At 47.6% G+C, this 21404-nt stretch overlaps 2 protein-coding genes across 4 annotated transcripts in view; one reads left to right on the forward strand and one right to left on the reverse strand.

The window, feature by feature from the left end:
• Positions 1-21404, reverse strand: part of LOC106751606 (MKL/myocardin-like protein 2) — a 275296-nt gene that overhangs the window by 226024 nt on the left and 27868 nt on the right. Inside the window, exon 2 of the mRNA XM_014632550.1 lies at positions 9337-9409. The gene's annotated coding sequence lies outside the window, so the exon portion shown is untranslated. The remainder of the gene's footprint in view (positions 1-9336; positions 9410-21404) is intronic.
• LOC106751608 (dexamethasone-induced Ras-related protein 1) overlaps positions 12787-21404 on the forward strand; it is a 24578-nt gene continuing 15960 nt past the window's right edge. For all 3 annotated transcript variants that reach the window (XR_001375074.1, XR_001375075.1, XM_014632560.1), the window contains exon 1: positions 12787-13366. The gene's annotated coding sequence lies outside the window, so the exon portion shown is untranslated. The remainder of the gene's footprint in view (positions 13367-21404) is intronic.

Raw genomic sequence — 21404 nt, forward strand, 5'->3', positions numbered from 1 at the left:
TAATTACCTCTTAATTAAGGCACTCTCGGCCTCGGACATCTGTTTCTCGGCCGTATAATCTGCAGCGTGGACTCGAATCGCGTCCACGCATCGTTTTTTCTCTACTTTCTTTCCTTCTCATCTTCCTTTCGTCGTGCCTTCCTCCTCCTCCCCTTCCCCTCTACCCGCGAAAATAAAGTCCTGATTTACGAGCGTTGAGATCTGCACGGCGAGAACGCGGCCGGCCGGCCATCGCGACGAGGACAAATAGCACCCACGGTTATTTCCTTTCGCATTATCGTATGAATTATATGTGAAGCGTGAAAAGAGACCGCGCGCCGCGGGATCGCTCGCTACCGAGTGGGACGCGATAATAATTTCAATCGCGCTTCGCATTCCGCAGAATTTATCCACCTCGACAGGATAGAACGTTGAATGCGGATACGCGAGACGGGGAGAGAGAGAGAGAGAGAGAGAAACGCGCGGACGGTTGCACGTCGGGCGCGAAAAATAACGAATAAATAACATCGGAATATCGGAACGCGCGACACGGCGGTCAACTGTGCTAAGCCAAGTGTGCATCGGCTTGCGTTATGCGCGAGCGACGCCGCGTGGGTGGTAACGCGCGATGTTAGAAATGTAAATGCATTATAGCGCGCGCGCGCGCGCACGGACACTCTCACGCTCGCTCGCTCGCTCATGTTCGCTGGCGATAAACGTATATCGATCTTTATTGACGGGCGATAGGTAATTGCGCAATATATCGCGCGTTACAGGTGTGCGAAGAACAAGTCTTCTTCAGCGCAAGGGGCACCGCGACGAAAAATCACTCTCCGCCGCTAATTACCGAGCACAACTCAATTAGAGAGCCGGCGGCGGCAACTTTCTGGCTTTACGAGCACGTGAGTTTAAGGACGGTAAACTTTTTTTCACGCGCCCGGAGCACGTTGCTTCTATATGTTTCGGATCGCGATCGGGCTCAGCAGCTGTCGCGGACTCTTCATCGACGAGAAACCGAGACGCCGTGCGGCAATCTCGACGGGAGAATTGGAAAAATTCTATTCGCCTCGAGACGGCTCCGATGTACCCACGTGCGCTCTGCGAACGAAGGGATTTCATTTTCTTTGTTTTTTCTCCTTCTTCTTAATATGTTATTTAGCGAATTGGACAGTGCTCTATCTTATTTGCCTCCTTCGCGCATCGTTCGCAACGCGGCGGCACGGAAATAGTTACGGACAAATCTAGAACGGCCTTGGCGAATCGGCGAGACGGACCTTGGGAGTAAACGAGATCCTTGGATCGCGAGTTCACGGCGAGGAGGAGAAGAGAAAGAGAGAGGGAAAAACAGAAAGAGAACGAGGCGCTCGCCCTTAATTTTTGTATAAAACAACAGAGCGGGCGTTCACGCGCGAGCGAGCGAGCGGGCAAACGCGCGCGCATACCGTCGCGGTCGTTCCGATGCCAAGGGGAATTTACAGCCGGCGATCGTAAAAGCCGAGAAGATGCATTTATACGTGCCGACTTTATATGTTTACGTCTACCGAAAGTTCGGCGAAAAGGGACGTCCTGTCGAACGCGAGGAACGAGACGGAATTATGTACGGCCGACACAAATCTCTCAAGTCCGGAGGTGGCGTAACGTTATCGATAATTCGCGCGAGCGCTAACGCGAGAGCTCCGCGTAAACAGACGCGCGCGCCGATTCTCTATTTACGGTATTGCAACGCTCCTCGGAGCGAACGTTAAAGGGAAAAAACGCGAACGGGACGGTCCGACTGCGTCATTTTGTGTTGAGCGATCGTTCGGCCGTTAAAGTGCTTAAACGATCGTCTCTCGCACATTCTTGACCTAGTCATTAATTCTGCGACATCGTTGCCGCGGACAGCCGAGTGACGCTCGGAACGATCTATTTTCCATCTTTCGCTCTCCATTCAAAAATAAAGCTCGGCGCCTCGTTTTAAAGTCCCTCGTGACTAAGAACTAGCGGCAAATGGTCACGTGCGCGTCTGCAACGACCTATTTATTATTTTCAAAACTCTTCCGATCGCTCGCACGCTCGCTCATTCGCCCGCATCTTATGTAACTTTGCGTTTCTGCGTGTGTGCGCGCGAGCGCGTTCGAAAGTTTTAACGACGGGATAAATATCGACGAGCGCGATTACCTCGCGCTGATAATTACACGAGACAGCTTCAATTTCGCCTCTCGCGTTCTCGCGTCCGTGACCGAAGCAGCGCCTCGGACGAAAGACCGAAGCTCTAAATTGAAACGCCCGATGCCATCGACTCGCGGGACAAACGACGCGTGGCGCCGTGGTGTAATCAGATTAGTTTGGGATTATAAATAATGTAATTGGTTTGCCTCCCGGCGCGCGCGAGGGAGAGAGAGGAGAGAAAAGGGCGGAGAATGAGGTTGATGCGGGCACCAATTTTTATCCCTTTTTTCATCCTTCTTTCCACTCTTTTTTTCGACGACCGAAAAGTATCGAGCGACACACATCGACTGTCTGGTGGATTATTAAATTCATACATGAAATTCTACCGGGCGCCCCCAGACCCGCCGAATGTCGTCAACGTCACGGAATAGCTAGAGAGGAAGGGGACGAGACAACAAATTAATCCATAATAAAAGATACCTTCCGCGCGTCGCATCGCATCGACGCTGAAATCGATGATGAAGTAAATTCGCGGGCGAGCGTAAGAATATTTCGAGATCGCCGGGAGCGCACGATTTTTTCGACCTGCTCGCTCATCCGCTTCAACCAGGCGCGTTGCTATCCTCGAATAGCAGTAATTTCCACCTGCCGAGCTAATTCATCCGCATACAGGGTGTAAATCGCGAGCTCGGCGAGCCTCTCGCGGAAGCTAATAATCCGGGGCTGGCGACTTGACGAAGTCGGACAGGTGCGCGGATTCCTCTAATATAGGCCTGACCGCGGGACATCACTAAGTCTAATTTTCGGGATCGCGATGCGCGTTTCCCCGAGACCGAGGCGTCCCGAGGCAGCCGAACGCAATAATTCAGCCGCGCAAAAATATACCATAAACCAGCCCGATGGGAAATAACGAGGAGAATTTTATCTCGAGTACACTTTGGCACCGCGCTACATTGTTGAATTATTGCACGCGCAACACGGGAAAAAGTAATTCTGCTGTTGTAGCGAAACGTCGTTGCTACTGCATGCTCGTTGCGACAGCGATAATATTTAATTAGCAATTAATACTCTTAACCAATGTTTCTGCTGCCCAAATAGATCTTTTTGCCGTCACTGTAACAACAAACAATTTGCCGTGTCAGCAAAAAATTTTTCTCCGCAAGTTTAGCGCCGAAAATAATTACATAATTTTCTTTCGTATATCTTATTCCGCATATATCGGCTTTGCCGTTAATTATAGCGGTACTACACCAGACGAGATACGGCGAGTCGAATTGTGAATTCGGAAGGGACGTCGGCGGAGCACGGTCTCGCGAAATTTGGCAAATCGTCCTTCGCGAGAGGCAGGCTACTATGTATCCGCCCGGATACACCGGTCACAATGGCTCGCGTGTCTCTTTTAATGATTCGAGACATTGGACAGCGGAAGACAGGTGTGATCGATATCCCGGAACGCGTCCGTGGGGCCCCTAATTAGAGGCGAAGTTAGCCCGAAATACAGGCTCGCCGATGACTAAGCGCGATAAAAGCGGACGCTGCTTAAGGTAATTGTGATTTATCGACGTATCCACCGGCGCGCGAATCTACGCGCGCCTGAGAGAGCGAGTCCGAGAGTGCGCGGGAATTAATAACGACGAAATTACGTTGAATTAAAGCCTCTCCGAGACGGATCCCCATTATCGCGCGGCGCTCGCTCCGCGGGCGTCGAGCGAAGGACCGTGGATAAAGCGGAGAGAAGCGGCCAATTTGAAAATAATTTAACACGCGGCAATCTTACACGCCGGTGGACGCAGCTCGGCATGGGGTCAGCGACGCCTGACCTTTCACCGGGAGATTTGTGGCAGCCCTCGTTTCGAGGAGAACGGCCGAGAAAGGTGGAACGGAAAAGCTAGACGAGGCGAGGACGCGCTCTCGACAGACGCCCACGACAATTCGTTCCGCGGCGATAAACGGCCGATCGTTCCTCCGTACCGTAGCTGTACCGTTTTCAAAGTTACCCGCGAGTTATTAACGCGACGCGAGTCCGTCCGTCCGCGAGAAATGTCTCGCGCACGCGAGTGAAAGCCCCGGAGTTAGATATCCGGGCGGATACGCGGCCGGGCTATAAATTACGTGGTTATCTATCGCTTTAACGAAATGATCGAGGCGCGGAGAGGACGCGCCATTTCTCGCGCTGATTTATCACAAAGTTAAGCAAATGAACATCTGAAAACGGCCGTAAACGCCGAGCGCACGAAATTATTCCTTCCTGGAGAAGGATCTTAGCATATGTGTATGGAAGACAAATAACTATAGTTAACAAACTTGTTAAGCCGACACCGCCAGCGAGAGGCTGTCGACGTTGCGAATTTATCACGACGTGTGTGTGTGTTTCCGAAGTTCGGAAAACCGACTTAAAGAATTGTAGTTACCCCAAACAAACGAGCATTAATCACCGGCGCTCGCCGGCACCGTTTAGATCGGCGTTCGCGGGAACGCGATTTCTCGGTGCGCTATTTGGAATCGCGAAAGACGAATATTCGCGCAGCGATGCGGATATATCGAGAACAAAGTTACGATTCGGTTAATCGACCGCAGGCTCTTCCGCGCGACACGCAACGCGGGGAGGCATTAAAGCCGAAAGAGGCCGCGTATACATCATCGGCGAACAGAAGCGCGGCCGCCACCGCCGCGGAGGCCTCACCTGCGTTACGTTTGTATTTTCAATCTGGCAGTGGCGAGAACCTGGCACGGATTATGCACGCCGGGGTGCATTATTATGCGAGGAGCAGACACGAGCGTAGGCCGGCGCACCGCTGGGTATTACTGTCGTTTTGGCAGCACGTGCGATTTCCGTGATTTACTGCGGTGGACGGATCGGAGCAGCACCCGCGATTCAACAAACCCTCATGGAGTCCGCAGGAGAAATCGACAAGCGGGATAACGAGCGGATTAATTTGCGTAGGAGATTTCGGTAGGAACCCAGAGATCCAGCACGAGCTCCCGTACGCGGTTTTTTCTCTACACACGTACACATACCGGTCAAAGGTCAATGATGTTGAACAAGTTCATTGTCGCAGACGCCATCGTTGACCGGCGCTGTATGGAAAAAAAAATGCTATTGAATCAATAATATTTCCAATAACAGCGTAATTGGAGTAAATCTTCTTGATTCGATGGAAAATATGGTTAAAACTACTGTATTATGTATTGTTTTAATTTAAGTTAAAGTATTAGTTTCAATGATATCTTTATTGAATCAAGATTTACTCCAATTATGCATCTCGTTGGAAATTCGATTGATTCAACAGCATTTTTTTCCGCGAATAATTTCGTCATGTCTTGTTAATTTATACTTCGAGTAACGTTGCGACTAAATAATCGACTGTTTGTGAAGAATGCCATATCTCCAAATCTACCATATTTCCGAGCATTTTGTTTCACTGTTGCGTTTCTGATTCCACAACTTTCCGACGAACAGATTTACAGAATTAATAATAAAGTTCGCGGCTTTATAAACTTGTTCCGTGAAATTAAAGCGATTTCCTCGACGAAGAGTCTGTCGCGGATTTGCGTTCTTCCTCGCTTTCGTCGCTCCTGGCGTTGCAAGCTGGGTTGGAGCGCGCGAATACATCGTCACGTACGCGTCGCGCGCTTCACGGGCGCGTCGACAAGAGAGACGTTCAGGCGGAGGAACGAAGGAACGGGTGCCGGTGCAAATCTAAGCCGAATGTTCCGCGAAGCGCACACCACCACCCCCGACACGTCGTTCTAAGCAACAATTCTCTCGCGAGCCGACATCGTTCTTCCGTCGGCTGCCGCTTTGTCGGCTGTCTCGAGTCATTGCGTAACGGGCAACGAATAAATGATCGGCCGCGCCGCGTCGCTTGCCAAGGTACCACGGGGCAGACGAGAGCGCGACGCGATTTGTCGGACTTCCTGACCCCCTCGTTACCGGCTACGCGATTTTAACCCTGCGGCGAACGCGTGGGTGACGCGTGTCAGGCAGCCTTCCTGCCCGATTAGCGCACCGTGACGACGAAATTCGCGAGTTCGAGCGATCTTCCGTGCGAACTAACGCTGCAATTTCACGCACGGCGGACGCGAGACGCCGGAATAGAACGCGCGGAGAGGGAGAGGCCCGCCGCCCGAGAGGCATCTCGGCGGGCATTATCTCGACGGAAATATCGCGGCGCGGCACGTGGTGTGCCAACGCGCCCGCTCGTGTGTTCGCCTTTTTTCTTCCTTTCGGGACAGTTCGAGTGTTGAGCTTCTCGGGGAGAAGCTCTCTCGCGGTTTGAGTGGCGAAGTGGTGTTACACGGACCGGCGTAGGAACAGGTGCTAGCTTCTCTCGTCTCGGCGTCTAATAGATGCGCCAATCGTTACAATCCGTACGTCGCGTCTACGTAATTTATCCACGTCTTTAACGCCAGAGAGGTACAATAATGTCTTACACATTCGTTCACGCTTGACTATCGACAATGAATACGTGTGACGTTACTATGATAAGAGGGTTACAGAAAGACGGAAGTCTCCTGCTTTCCAGACTTTTGGTGAGATGGTAAAAAAGAAATTTTCGAACGTGCCAACTTGCAGGGGCGACTTCTATCCGACGCTTCTAACCCGGTAACCCCCGGTGATCTAATCGTGAGTTTTTCTTATCGCGAGTTATGAGTATAATGAAGTTCGACAATTTTCACCGAGATCGATCTCGAGTTAAGTGCTTCCGACAACGGCGATGAGACTGATCGGATGGATCATAATACGCGTAGCGTAACGATCCTATCGCTCACGGTAAGACTTTCGTGCAGGTGCAAACGCGTCCGCGTAGGCAGCGCTATGAATAAATCAGTTCGACTAAGTGCCTACACCGAGTACCTATCGATGTACGCATCTACTCGAAGATCTTAAACGAGTAAATTCCTAGAAGATGTTCGCTGACAGGAAAGAAGACGGTCTCATCAACGATATTTTACGGCAAAATAAAAACATACATGTTACATATAATATATGTAAATAATATGTACATGTGTATGGGAAAAATTTTTTTAAATCGCAACAGCAAAAATATTTAAAAGATATTTCAAAATCAGATCGGAATTCGGTCGTGTAAATCAGGCCTTAAATTAATTTTCAACGCAGACAGTTTGTATATTATCGCAAGGTAAAGGGAATCTTCGCGTAGTCGAGAGTATCGCAGGCACGAGGGCCAAAACCGAAAGCGTCAAAGCTGGAGATACATTTGGTCTTTCCGTTTGCTCAGAACCGCGTGTGTGGTCTCGACCAAGCACGTGTCGCCCGCGTTCGCGCGGAAGCAACTTTTTCTCGCACGGAGACGCGCGCTACTCGCTTTTTGGCGCAGAATCCCGAAATTCCAGAACCACCACGGCTTCTGCCAACGGGATTCCCCCGGGGATCGGCGGAATTCGTGCCGCGGGTAAGAAACAGTCGTGATTATCGCAAAACCGAGTTCTCGGATCGGGAATCGATCTCCGCTCCGTCGGGCTTTCGTTTCCCGCATGTTGAACGGTTTCACAAACGAGCAAACATAAGATAATGTGATGTGACAATTAGAGTGTGTTATGTTTTAATCGCGTTAATATAAATTTTGTAAAGTTGTGAAAAAAATGACGTGTAATCAACAAGTTATGTTGTAACACGATTGTTTTGATTTTCTAAGAGGAACGTGATCTTCTAAAATGCTCGCAATAATTTACACGTCCTTATCGTCCTAGTTAAAAAATATTTTTTTTAAGACGAAAATAACCGATTATAACTAAATTATATTGTTCTTATATTACTCATTAAAATTGCAAAATTCCGTGTTCTGGTATTCTAGCGCGTTATTTTTAATCTACGAGCCTCATAAAGACAATAACGTTCCACAAATATCATAATCTCCTGGCACATATTCCGCAAAGCAGAAATATCGCGTGATTGTGTTCGCGCCGTGTGACATTTTGAGCATCATAGCACATTTCGAAGTAAATAGCGACACATGTTCTTCTAACGATAACCGCAAAATTCACAAATTTTCGCACATGCGGTGTTTCAAAAGTAGTTTTGGCCCGGCTGCGCGCGAGTCCCACTTAAAACTGACTTTATTTAAATAAATTTTCTTTCCGTGTCATCGCGAATGAAATTTCAGAAAGGACAACTCGCCGAGTCAATCTTGGTCAATCCAAATGTTCAAATAAAAGATGTTGTCTTAAACGTTCAAATAAAAAAAAATCTCAAACATTCTATTACGATATCCTTGCCTCAAGATACAAATAAAATGAAATAAATATTTACTGGCATCTTTAATTAATATTAATAGATAACGCTTGTGACTGTACGTTATTAGCGAGATAAGATTCGTACAATCCCGTAATCGGTTTCAGATAATCAGCAACTGCAGGCTTACGTAAACTCGTTGCAATCGTTATCGCAAACCGTCATTCCCCATCAATGAACAGATAACAAATGTCGTTAACACGTTGCTGCGCTAAACAAGGATACGATCGCAAGGCAGACCGCGTTGTTGATCGCGCGACAGATAAATGGCATCAACGTCGCGTAGTTCCGTATTATTGTTCGCGATCATGCGTGTGCTACGACCAGGCGCAACGACGAATCGCAGAGATAATATTGAATGACCGGACCGAAGATACACGCGGCCGGCAGTCTCGTGGCGACATCGCGCGGTGCGATGCGAAATCGTCACGACGCACATTCCAACCGATGATCCCTCGCTCCGACAATGTGGGAGGCCGAAATCTCGGCTCCGAAATGCGGTAAACATCGCCACGAAATAACCCTTGTACCCGCGGTGGTCCCGGCGCGTGGCTAACCTCGAATCGCCGGCCGACCGGCGGACGATCTCGCGCGGATCGCGAAAACGCGAGGGCATGACCGTGCGATGCCAAGTTCGCGCAGTGACATAATTGAAACGCGCGTGTGTTCCGGGTTGACCCGTGCTTCATCCGTGGATGCTCATCGTCGTACCTGTCAATCGTGTTCCCGTCGCGTTCGTCTCAGCCCGCACGAGTGACGATTCGCATTTTCGCGCTGCGAATTACGCTGGTCCGGTCGGCGACGACGCCGACATGCGACGCGACCGCGCGTCGCCGCTAATAATGCAAAAAGAGCTGCGTGGGAACGGGCGAGGGTGCGAGGTACTCCGGCGGTCTACCGATCCGTAGCGCGTGTTAGCGACGTTAACTCAATCGAATCTCATCACTCACCGATACGTCGAGGTCCGCCAGGGTCTGCCACGCGTGCAGCGGTCGGATGCGCTCCCCTCGCTCGCCACTCTGTCTGCGAAAACACGGAACGATTCAGTTGTCACTAATTAAAGATATCGCGACGGCGGCCATACTGGTCCGCTCCGCGTCATGGCTCCCGCGAGACTCGCGAGATGGCGATGCGCGCGCAGCCGCTCGCACGGTAACCACTATGTCCGGACGTGTGTTTGTTTACAAGCGCTGCATTCCGACGCTTGAACGAGGTAAAAACGACGTACACAAACACGAATATTGAAAATTCCGCGAACGCGAGACGCCTCGTTGAAATGATGCGGAAAATATCCTGGGATATTTCAATTCGATAATTCGGAAATGGATATACGTCAGATGTTGCGTTTTACTCTAAGAACGGTATTCATAGCCAGACCGTAAATTTAAAATCGTCTTAAATTTATTTTCAAGTGTCGTGCAGATCGTTTCATTGGCTACGGCGTATCTGAAGATATGAAGTGAAGACGATTTCAAATACAAGGACAAATTATGGATATCGGTGGTAATCGTGTCAAGAAATAGCGATTCATAAATATATATTAAGATATTATATTATATAAAAAGTTGGAGGGGGAGAGAGAAATAAAGAGAGATAAATATGTATGAATATAACGATACCACTGCACTTGATCTGCGCTTAAATGAAGCTGAAATAGATATATTTTGATCATATTTCACTCCAACAATATTCCATTGATATTCAAAACGGTGAATTCTGGTTGATAAAGCTATATCGCAATCGTATCGACGATGCAAGTGTGATTCTGTCGTCTCGTTTAGTAGTACGTGGCGCGCGGAACGGCAAGAACAGCTGTGCTTCCTAACCTCTTCGCGATACGGTGAAGAAGGTTCCGTCAATTTTTCGTCGTAAACAAGGACCTGTCGTAATCTCTAAGTATTCGTCAACGTTCACGGGCGAGCTGACATTGCTCCTTTCGAATCACATCGATTGTTAAGTTAAATCAACGACGATGGTGAAGCTTAATACACGATGGCTACTCGCTGAGGACTTAAATCTTCTACGAGGCAACAGCTTCCGTAAGATATCGAGTATTATATATTCGCGAGAAAAACGCACAAATACGAGTATCGTAATTACGTGATTCGTTTGCTTTCAGTGACGAAGATTAAGTACTTGTGGCGCAAAGGGTGGATCGAGATCCCCGTCATAATGGCAAGCACACCCTTGTCGATAATAGCAACTGCTGGAGGTATTTTCGTGATGTGGTATGGCAGCACGCACGATCTGACCCCGAAGTATCACAACAAGCCGACAAGTAAGTGGTCGAAAATTAAGGTCTAGTTCATCCGAGTCGAATTTGTTTGAATTATGGTATGGTTACGTAATTATAAATCGCGTCCGCCGATAAAACAGAATCGCGGACGAAAATGAGATAACTGCGTTACCTAATCTGAAGCCTAATGCGTTAACGCTAATTACGGTAATGCTTTAGTTTACAGACCGGATGATCCAAGAGTAAGTCGGATCCGCCATACATCATGGTTTGATCAATAAATTACACTTAATCGATGGTGCTGCAAAAGTATGCCGTTGCGATATACTGCAATATTGTAGGAATATATAATTAATATTAAAAAAAAATAAAAATTCTACCATGTATTTTTTAATACACGTCGATCCTTCCCCGCTATGAAAGCTCTCTAAATGTAAAGCTTCGTGGTAACGCGCAAAGCATAAAATATAGAAGACATGTATTTTGATCTGAAAAAATATGACAAATCGAGAATTTTCACGTTTGGGTGGAATTTCACAGATATGTATGGATTGTAATTGTGGCGACAATATCTACAGGAATAGTGATCGTAAAAGTTTTCATATAAATTGGCCGTAAAATATAAACGCCATGAAGATGCTCGACAACGACGCAATGTACGGCGACCGTATATTCTTTTTACGTCCGCAATGTCAAGATATTACTGCATCTTCCGATTTTTAGAGATTTTTAAAGTATATACGAATATAATAACCGAGTATTCACAGAGCATACACGAACTGATTAAACCCGCGAAGAATTTGCTTTGACGATGAATCTACAGCGCACGCTGTTATGAACGGATAATATCGCGGAAGGAGAAAGAATGAGATAGAAAGAACTATTTACATTTTTACAATTCCAGATAAAAACGTCTAAGAGATGACCTAATTATTCGGTCGTTATTTAAGCGTTCTTCAAGCGTCTTCTGAATCTTTTTGTTGCATCATCGACGTCTTATTTTCGCGAGTGGAAAGAAGTCCGTGAAAGGAACCCTTCCCGTCTTTTCTTTAGTGCGCCGAGTCACCTCGAACTTGCGTTTTTACCCGCGATATTCTCTATTCCCCTCTTTCAACATTAAATTTCTGACTCGAGATTCCGCGTCGAAAATGGACGCGCAACGCGTGCCATGTCGGAGGATTACTGCGCGGAAAACGAAGACTCCTCGCTCCACACCGTATAATTTCAGTTTATACCTTCCTCTCGACGATATTCCGTTTATATCCGTTCACGGAGCAAGGACAAGCTACCCTCGAGCACACGAACGCGCAAATACGCCGATCCTTTTCACTCAATGTCAGCCCGTTTCAACGTCAGAGTAGATATGATGTGGAAACGCAATATAAGAAAGACACAACTTATACATAAAGTCACCTATGTTAAAAGCAATGATATTTAAAATCGAAGTAGCTTAAGTATTCAGCTGTCGTTCAATCAGGTTCGTCATCCGAATAATTATCGTCGCCCTACTTGGCCAGGAACTTCCAATCATCTCAGCCCTGATTCCGGAACTTCCTGAAAGCGATAACGCTAGGCTGCGAAATTCCGTGCTCGCGGTTTCGAGCCTAAGAAGCAGGATGGTATGCGAAATCGCGAATCCCACCGGTTAAGCACCCCTATCTTCGTCCTCAGAGGACGGTCTAAATCTCGCCCCGGCGAGACAGATGGAGAGACAAAGAGCGAGAGAAAGAGAGAGAGAGAGAGAATAAGAAAGAGGAACCGTGACAAGGATGGCAGAAAGAGGAGCTGTAGGTAGAGAAAGACAGATACCTCGCGATATTCCAGCGAGTCAGGGCGCAGGATCGTAGGATCGCACAGTCGTTGCTTCTCTGTATAGCGTGTGTACGCTATTCCACCCCATCGAGGACGACTACAGCGTAGCGTAGGTTGTACACGTCGCAGGAGAGAAGGGTGGAAGCGGGAGGGTTGAAGAGGGAGGTAGGAGGGAGGCAGGGAAGAGGTGAGCGACGAGTAGCAAGCGAGCGAGCGTTCCGGAGAGAGGGCGAGCCGAGAGAGAAAGAGAGAGAGAGAGAGAGAGAGAGAAAGAGGAGAGGGATGATGCCCGCAGGAGGAGTGAAGATGAGGGAGAGAACGAGAGAGACGACAGTCCGGAGGGTGAAAGCAGAGGGGACCGACACGGAGCACCCCTCGTTGCCTCGCTAGTGGTTCAGTCAGCGTTTCGCACCGGCGTCGCTTTACCTACGCTCCTCGCTCTTGATTCCCGTCGGGCACGTCCTCGCGTGCACATCATCGTATGCCTGGTCGTCTCGTGAAATCAATGAGCCCCCGTATCGGTAGGCAGCTCCGGGCCTCGTTCGAATAATCGCGGTCATAAAGCCTTATCGTATCGGCGCGAGATATCTGCCGAGAGAGGAAGAGAGGAAAGAAGAGAGAAAGAAAGAACGAGAGCTAATACTCCGATAGTCGAACTCGTGTGGAAATTTTACCCGTCGGAGCTGCCACTTGTCGCTGCTTTGGTTCGAAAGGGACGGAGCGAGAGGGACAAAGGAGCGGCGGAGAGAGATCGAAAAGAAAAAGAAAGGGAGAGTTGCATCGCAACGAGCGCAGCGAGAGGAGCCAGAGCGTGGACGAGATCGAGAGAAGCAATTGAGGACCTGTACGGGTCCTTAACGTTCAGGACGGTGCATGTCTCGGACCCCGTTTTTCAGCTTTTCCTCCGGCAACGCTCTGTCCACGTTCCTGAGGTAAGCGAAAAGAAGCACGTATGTTGAAATCTCTATCCGTGATCGAAAAACAATGAAGTTTTTGCTTTCGGCCTTCTGTGTCCCCTTTTCTGCCATGAAAATAGAATCGCTTTGTTCCTGCGAAAGTAGTTTTGCTTCACAGTGAAAGCGGAGCTTCTAAGGACGCAAGCGGGTATGTGCGGAAATAATTTGTAAATTTCAATTTAACATTCGCAAGGAGCGTATCGTTCATAAATAATAATCTTAAAATAATTTTCTTAAAATTGAGTGATTCTAAAGCAATTTTTTAACACGGAGTGAAGTGAATCGAGAAAACGTATATTTTCCAGGCAGAAGGAAGGAAAAAACGCGATGGTAGATAGTAAAGAAGTATTGTGTGATCGAGAAATGACGAAGAATCTCTTTAAATTTAACCATTTAATTCACGATTCCAATTCGAGCTTCGCGTTGCATCGTGTCATAATTAATCTCGATTATTGGCGACCGTGATCGAATGCGCGCATAAACTGGTTAAATCGTACCGAATCGTAACGTCCGGTGGAATATCACATATCCGTCCTGTCCTGTCCGTCCTGTGACATCTACGTGATGAGAGACATTCTGAAGGAAAGGTTCCCGGTCAATGATTTGACCTCCTGTTTGCTCAACGTCCCGTCAGCTCGCGACCTTCTCGATCCTATGAAACGTGTATGACACGGGCTAAGAGCGCGTTGCTTCGAAGTAAAACCAAGTATTTTCTGGATAAAATATTTTCTAAATAAAATACCTCTCATTTTCGTTTTGCTTTTGAAAATATCTCGCATGAAATCTCCGCTCTCGTGAGTTACATGGAATAATTAGAGTGAAAAATATTGAAAAATATACGAGTATCGACCACTAATTATCAGTCTTTCATTCGTCCGACTCTTGCGGAAAATTACATTCTCGATGAAGAAGAATTTCTATTCAGCGGATGCTTCGCGTGTCATGTATAATTTCTCTGGCATGAATCAATATTTATGTCGGAGTAAACAGATGATTTTATATGTGAAGACCTAGTTTACGTAAACTTTCTTCGTTGTATCAAGCTACATCCATTTGGTGCAAATATTTACAAATTAATGATCGATACTATACTCAGATAGTCGTGACGTAAACAAATATTTGCAGAAAAACGTTGATCTCTCGAAAAACAGGAACATAGTTCAGGGTAACGGATGACGGTTCGTGTGATATTTATTTTCTACGCATAAATCTTGAATATATCTCCATTCGTTAACTCCGTTGTAGGGTGAAAAAATATGGGATTAAAGAACGGCAAAGTTACGTGTGCGATTCAAGTGCGATTTTTGAAAATTTTCGAGGAAGATCTTCTCGTTTTTCATCCTTTCAAAAATCGTCGCTGGACTATGGCGACTATGCGCCATAACTTAGCCGTCCTTTAATCCAGTGTTTTTTCAATCTCGCGACAAAAGTTAACGAATGGAAATATATTCAGCACTTACATGCGCCGGGAATAAATATCGCGCGCGCGAGATCACACGTTCCCGATCTCGGACTTACATCTTTTTGTTCAGTAGATTGATATTTTCTGGTAAATATTTGCCTTACATCACGTCCATCGGGATTTTATATCAACGTCGGTAAAACGATCTAATCAAAAAAAAAAAGGAAAAGGAAATAACACAACATCGACTCCGTGGTCGATCATCGAACATAGAGATTTTCCGCTAAGCGCTCGAGATAATCCCTTAAAACTCTACGTGTACGCACGTTGTACGTTATATACGCCTTCCATAAATAGCGCAAACTCTCCGACACTATGTATGAAGCGACCGACGCGGCATTCTTTTTTCCTCTCGTTTGAGAAAAACGCACGGCTTTGAAAGAGTTAATAATTATGTGTCGGTGTTGTTATGGCGGACTTTATTGATTCGCTGTGCTGCTAGGTCGTATCATACTTCTCTCGTAATAAGCCATTACGACATACATACGTATACACGTGCTTCGTATTCGCGAGCGTGACATTTAAACTCGCATTCGATATATATCGCCTGAAAAAAAAAAGGAGAAACAAAAAATATAAAACAAAATCCGGAATTTTGAAGCTTACACGCGCGCATTTTTCGATTACCGATACACATTACGTTGGTTCGCCGACGCAATTTTTATATGTAAGCTAAAGCACTTCCGCTACACAATAGGCGCAATTTTCAATCGCCCAGTTTTTCAGCTACAGAGAGAGAGAGAGAGAGAGAGAGAGAGACATATATATGTATTCGTGACGTGTAATTGTTTTCGTTCCCCGCTCGCTATTCGTGGAAAATGACAGAACGACGTGCACAATCGCTCATTTCCGATATTCCGACAAATCGTATCGTTAAATTGTACCGTTAAATTACCGATATCGAATGCACACGCGCGCGCGCGTCCGCGCATGCTTCTGGTCTTACGCTATCGGCAACCACGACACTTGCATTATTCACCATGCGCTTATCTCCAAACTTGAGTAGAAGCTTCCTCATTCACTGCACGCTGTATTATCGATGCTCATACGGTTGATAGTACGGCCCGCTCTATTCAACAAACGTAACGCCCAAGTTCACTGAAGCCTCGTAAACTCGGCCTGGACTTGGGCCAAATCGAAGTGCCACAGTACCACCGTCGTGCACATAACTATATGCGGCCGAAACAGCTGTTAACCCGACTTGTTGCACCGTCAACAGACGCAACCGCGCTGCAACTGTTGAACTTCGACCCGAACACGAGAACCGAACCTTCTTTACGGAGTGATTATTATAAGCGACAATTATTACCGATCTTAGCTACCGGCTTTAAAACTGGCATATATTCGACTGGAGCAAAGAAGCTCGTTACATCGTGTACGTTACGTTTCATCCGTATATAATGAAGTGAAGTGAAAATGAATCGGTTATCTCTGTGTTTGAGTGCGCGCGTGCGTCACGTATATATTATACGTACGATATATTAACAATATTAAAATCACGATGATTGTAACAATATTAAAATCACGATGAAAGTAACGAAGCTGCACAAACGTTAATTGTCGCGCGTCGCGCTGTTACGGTAAAGTGCGTTGAAACACCGGACACCGATGCGATGCGGTATCGTGTGTCGCAACTGTGCGATAACTCGTAAGGCCGTTGAGACTGTATTTTCTCGAATGCAACATCGATTGTCCGCTCCACAGGCGAACCACTCATCGGAACGACGTATTCTATATTTCGGGAAAGGAGATTCAACGGAGGAGAAGGAGGGGCGGGTTATAGAAAGCTCGGGGACATTATTTTTGAAGTCCGCCCGATTTCTCGACCCAATAACCGAATTTAGCGAAACTCGCGGGATACACAGGGCGTCGCGGAGAAAAGCAGTTATTTCAGGAAGTAGGCTACGCGAACATAATCCGCCGCGGCGCGCTCGTAAGCGCGCTTCATGAATGCGCGCGTGGCGCGACGTCGCACTTCGCACCTCTCAAAGCGCGATTGTGCGCCGCCGGAATATGGCAAAGTGCGACGGTATTTCTTTTGGCTCGCTGGAAGGACCCTGCGACGGTTCTCTCAAAGAAAATTATTCGCGACGGAGAAAAAAGCTGGAATTTCCGCGCGAGTAACGCGCGCCGTCAAAATCTCTCGCGGTACAGCGAGCAGCGTATTCTCTTCTGTGCGATGCGCTTTGTGCAAGCTCCCGATAGTTGCGATGCATCGGTCGCGCGAATTTTCGGTTCAAATGACAATCATTCGGCGGAGTGTCCTCATCATCCCGTTACACCGCCACGTGCCGCGCGGCGGGAAATAAAACTGCAACAGCGAAAGGGGGAAAATTTCGAGCCGCGCTGCCGATTGATTTTGAACGGATAATTCGATTTCAACTTTAATGCAAATTCCTTCTCGTTTGTGTGTTTGCGTGTTCTCTCCGGGACCCGCAGCCGATCTTTCTCTCGAGAAAATTTCGCAATTCCTCGATACACGATATCGAACACCGACCGGATACTTCGAATTAAAATCCTTAAGAGGCAGAGTCCACTTGAGTTCGGACGAACAATGGAGTCTCGTGATTCGATTCGCTTTTCGAGGGCTAAGCTCGCGAGAGCAAAGTCGTTCCCTTCGTTTCCGAGCGCTTAACAACTTGAAACTTGTTGATGCCTGGCGACATTTTTATTAATGAAAAATGAAGAGCCGGGAAGTCGCGCGGAATCCGCCGCTGAAATCGAGATCAAGATATTCTGACGTGCAACCGCTGTAGAAAGAAGGAGAAGTCGTGAAAAAGGGAACATCACGTTTTAAATGTCCCGGGAAATCCATTTCGGTGCTCAAGAGCCAAACGAGCCAACGATAGAGATAGATACATCGACATTGGCTTGCGTCGCGTTCGGCCAAGTAATTGCAGTCGATTAGCGAATCATCCGCGAACGATGCGGGAGTGTTGCGCTCTTTTTGCACCTCGTCACCTCTCCCCGTGTCCACACACACACACACACACACACACACACACACGAACAAGCAAGCCGCGAGGGTGAGTGTATGAATAAACGCGGCGTTTGAAGAGCCCTGGTCCGTCCGGAGTAGTGCGGCGGGTGCGGTTGTTTAATTGCAATTGTCGATCAATAGAGACAATCAAACTCTTAATTACCTGGACGTGACCCCTCGGTCGGAATTCGGCTTTCGTCGATTACCTCGTCTCGTAAAAGCTAAGCTTTCTTTTCATCCACCTCTCTCTCTCTCTCTCTCTCGTTGATTCTGGCGCACGCCGATGCGGCTTGAAAATAAGCCCGCGCACCTCGACGTCGTTTCTTCGAAAACTTCTGCCGCGTATCTGCCACCCGCGCTGTATATTATATCCTCGGGTATACCGAGTTTAAAGCGAAATCTCGCATCCCGCGTGCATAAGGAGCCGCCAAGTGTATTCGCAGTGGGAACTTGCAGCGACGATAGCTGCACAGGGTGTCCCGGACGAAACTCGCGCGCTCCCAGCCGCCCACGACTTCCTTAATCTCTCCAGAGACGATTTCGTCCCGTTGAAAATTTAATTAGATGTAATCCATTCTTCGTGTCTTTCAGCTCCTTAAATATCCTCGTAATGAAGCACCGCTTAAAATTGGTCGGGAAACAACGGGATTATACTTTTATCTCCTGAGGTACTACGAAGTTTTAACCCCGGACGTTTCCCTTAAGGACTAATCTACTTGTGAAAAAGAGAGGGAGAGAGAGAGAAAGAGAGAATGGATCCGAAAACAATTCACCCGTGGAAAAGAGGCGCGCGGTGGAAACGGATACACCCTGTACACGACATAACTCGCGAGTGTCATGGTGATGGTGATGTTTCCGGAGCGTTAACGCGCGGGCCTTTCCTCAACCGTTGTCGCGACTGACGTTGACAGGCGCCTCTCTATTATAATGCTCGCTCGTAAACTCACGAATTGCTCTCTCAGCCTTCACTATCGTCATTAGAAATTGTCGCACAAACGCTCGAACACGGGATGCACGGATGAGCGGCGATAAAGACGATACCAGCGACAACAGCGTGCAGCCGGACCGAACTCGGAAACGAAATAACGCCTACTAGAGCCCAATCAGATTACGACGTGAGCAAGCAAAAGCACTCAGTGGCGGACGTTAGCGAGTAGTTAGTCCCGAGTTAAGTAACGACGCGCGAGAAACGTGGCAAGAGTGCCGGAGGGGAAAGCGAAAGAGAGAGAAAGAGAGCTCGAGCGAGCGGGAGGAAGAGAGAGAGAGAAGGACGGAATTACTTTCCTACTCGGAACGGATGGAACAGCGCACCCGTACCGTCTAATTACGATGGCAATTTATCGGCAGATCCGAGAACTCCGAGGATTCGTCTTCACTCGATTAGTACATCGCGCCTGTAATGTTACTCTACACCGTGTTGACGACGTTCAAGTCGCAGGACGGGGAACGGGGGACGTTAATATAATATAATGAAGCCGGTTATTAATCATTTGAATTTATTCTCGTGACGTTACTTTTCCTTCCTCTCTCTTTCCATCATATTTATACATATTTTTTCTTTTCTTCTCTGCGTTAATTTATATATTTGTAAATTTCTTGCTTTTGTACACTTGCTTTTCAACACTATGTAGCAAAGGGATAACCTCCCATTAATAAAATGACAAAATGATAAAAATAATAATAATAATAGAAATAAGCATTGTGCTTATGAGAGAGCAAGGCCGGAGTGTTTCGGAGTGGCACGAAGTTTTTTAATTTCTCCTTTGTAATCATTCCCCTTGCAACAGGACTCCAAATATCTCCGCGTGTACTCTTTTGTGTTTCGAAACGAGAGAGAGAGAGAGAGAGAGAATTACAGAAAAAAATATGATTTACACAGTCGTTTCGTTCGCAAATTACGGCTTTTCAACGGCAGTTATCTTTCATACGCTTTAATTATCCGAAAGATACTGAAAACACGCGAATGTGAGTTTCGTGTTGCGTTTTCGTCGCTCGCGACGTTCTTCGACAATTAATTTACCAATTGGACGCTCACCGACAGATTTTCGTTTAACACGCTTGAGAATTTCTCTTCTTCCGCACGAACGGATCGTGCAACTTCCTTCTCTTACTTTCCCCGAGAAACGGAACATTCTTGAATGGTAGCAAAATTGAAAGAGAATAGTTCGTTCAGATTTTAACTCGGTCGGATATGGAGTTCCGAAGAGAAAGAAACCGTGCGAGCTCCCTCCCTCCCTGTCCTTCCCCCGAGAATATCTTTTAACCGACGGCTTTAACATCTCTTGCGGCACGGACGATATCAGAACGAACGACCCGATGGCGCAAAGGGTGTCAGCCTAGGATTAAATGGGGCGGAGTAATCGTTTAGCGTCGTAATTATATACTTGCGTAACTCCATATAAGTTCACATAATATCGCGCTCGCCTGGCCGCGCGGCGCGCGTTACAGAAATCCGTGAGAGAATCCTCTCGCCCTCCCCCCCNCTCTCACGAGGAGAATTTTTAATCGCGCGTCGGAACGGACGAATCGTCGCATGAAATATGCAACACGGCGATTAAGGAACAAATGAAATATCGCAAAAATGGTGAACCGCGCCGGTGGTGTACCAGCCGCGGCACGCCATTCGTCAAATAAAATATATCGTGGCATAATTGTTAAATGCAATATCGCAAAATGGCACGACTACACACAACCGTAATAAACGTACAATACGGCACATATCGCAAACACACCGGCGGATGGTTGCAAACAACAACGCGACATCGACATCACGCCGAATTCGGCCTTTGCGGATTTTCGTTCGTTTATCGCGCACCACCGCCGCAACGACAAACGAAACATTTTGCGGCGCGCGATCCCCGCTCGCCCTCCGAAGCGGTATAATAATGTCGCATTATTACGTCCGCGAATGTCGATAATCTTCGGACACGCGCGCGCAGAGGAGGAAAAATATTTCCACGGCGATCGCCCGCCGGGAAAATATTACGTCGCCGAATCGTTAAACGGATGTTTAGCAGGCGTTGACGGGCGAATCCGCTTAGCGTGATTAATCCATGCGGTATTAAGAGGATAACGTTTCGCGATACACTCGAAACTTCGCTCGATACCGCCGGACGCGACCGCCGGGACCTTGCGAACGGTCGAATAATCCGATTGCCGATGTTTTAAGCACAGGGTGAAAGAGAAGGGGGAGGGGGGCAAGCCGATATCTTGTCGCTCGGTTTTATCAGGCGGCCTCGCGCCTGCTGACCACCGTTGGTGGTGTGTCGACGGTTGATCGTGTTGGTAGTAACGGCGCAGTGGCGGCGGTGTTGTGGCGTTAAGAGATCAATGTTTCTCCGAAGCCTCGCGTGCCGACTAGAACTTCGCTCATAAACGCGCGATCGTTTAGATCGATAGCACACGTGTGTGTGGCACACGTAGCCCCCGGTATGTATTTGTCCCTCATTTTTCCGTGTTGTATCGTATCACGATGCGAGCGATAAAGTGTAACGAGCCGGCGAGCTTGCGCTTCGCGAGCACAACGAGCTCTTTCGCAAGGAACGCGGAATCTTATTAGGGGGGGGGGGGGG

The sequence above is a fragment of the Dinoponera quadriceps genome, unplaced genomic scaffold, assembly GCF_001313825.1.
Source record: "Dinoponera quadriceps isolate SergipeBrazil2010 unplaced genomic scaffold, ASM131382v1 scaffold386, whole genome shotgun sequence".
Lineage (NCBI taxonomy): Eukaryota > Metazoa > Arthropoda > Insecta > Hymenoptera > Formicidae > Dinoponera > Dinoponera quadriceps.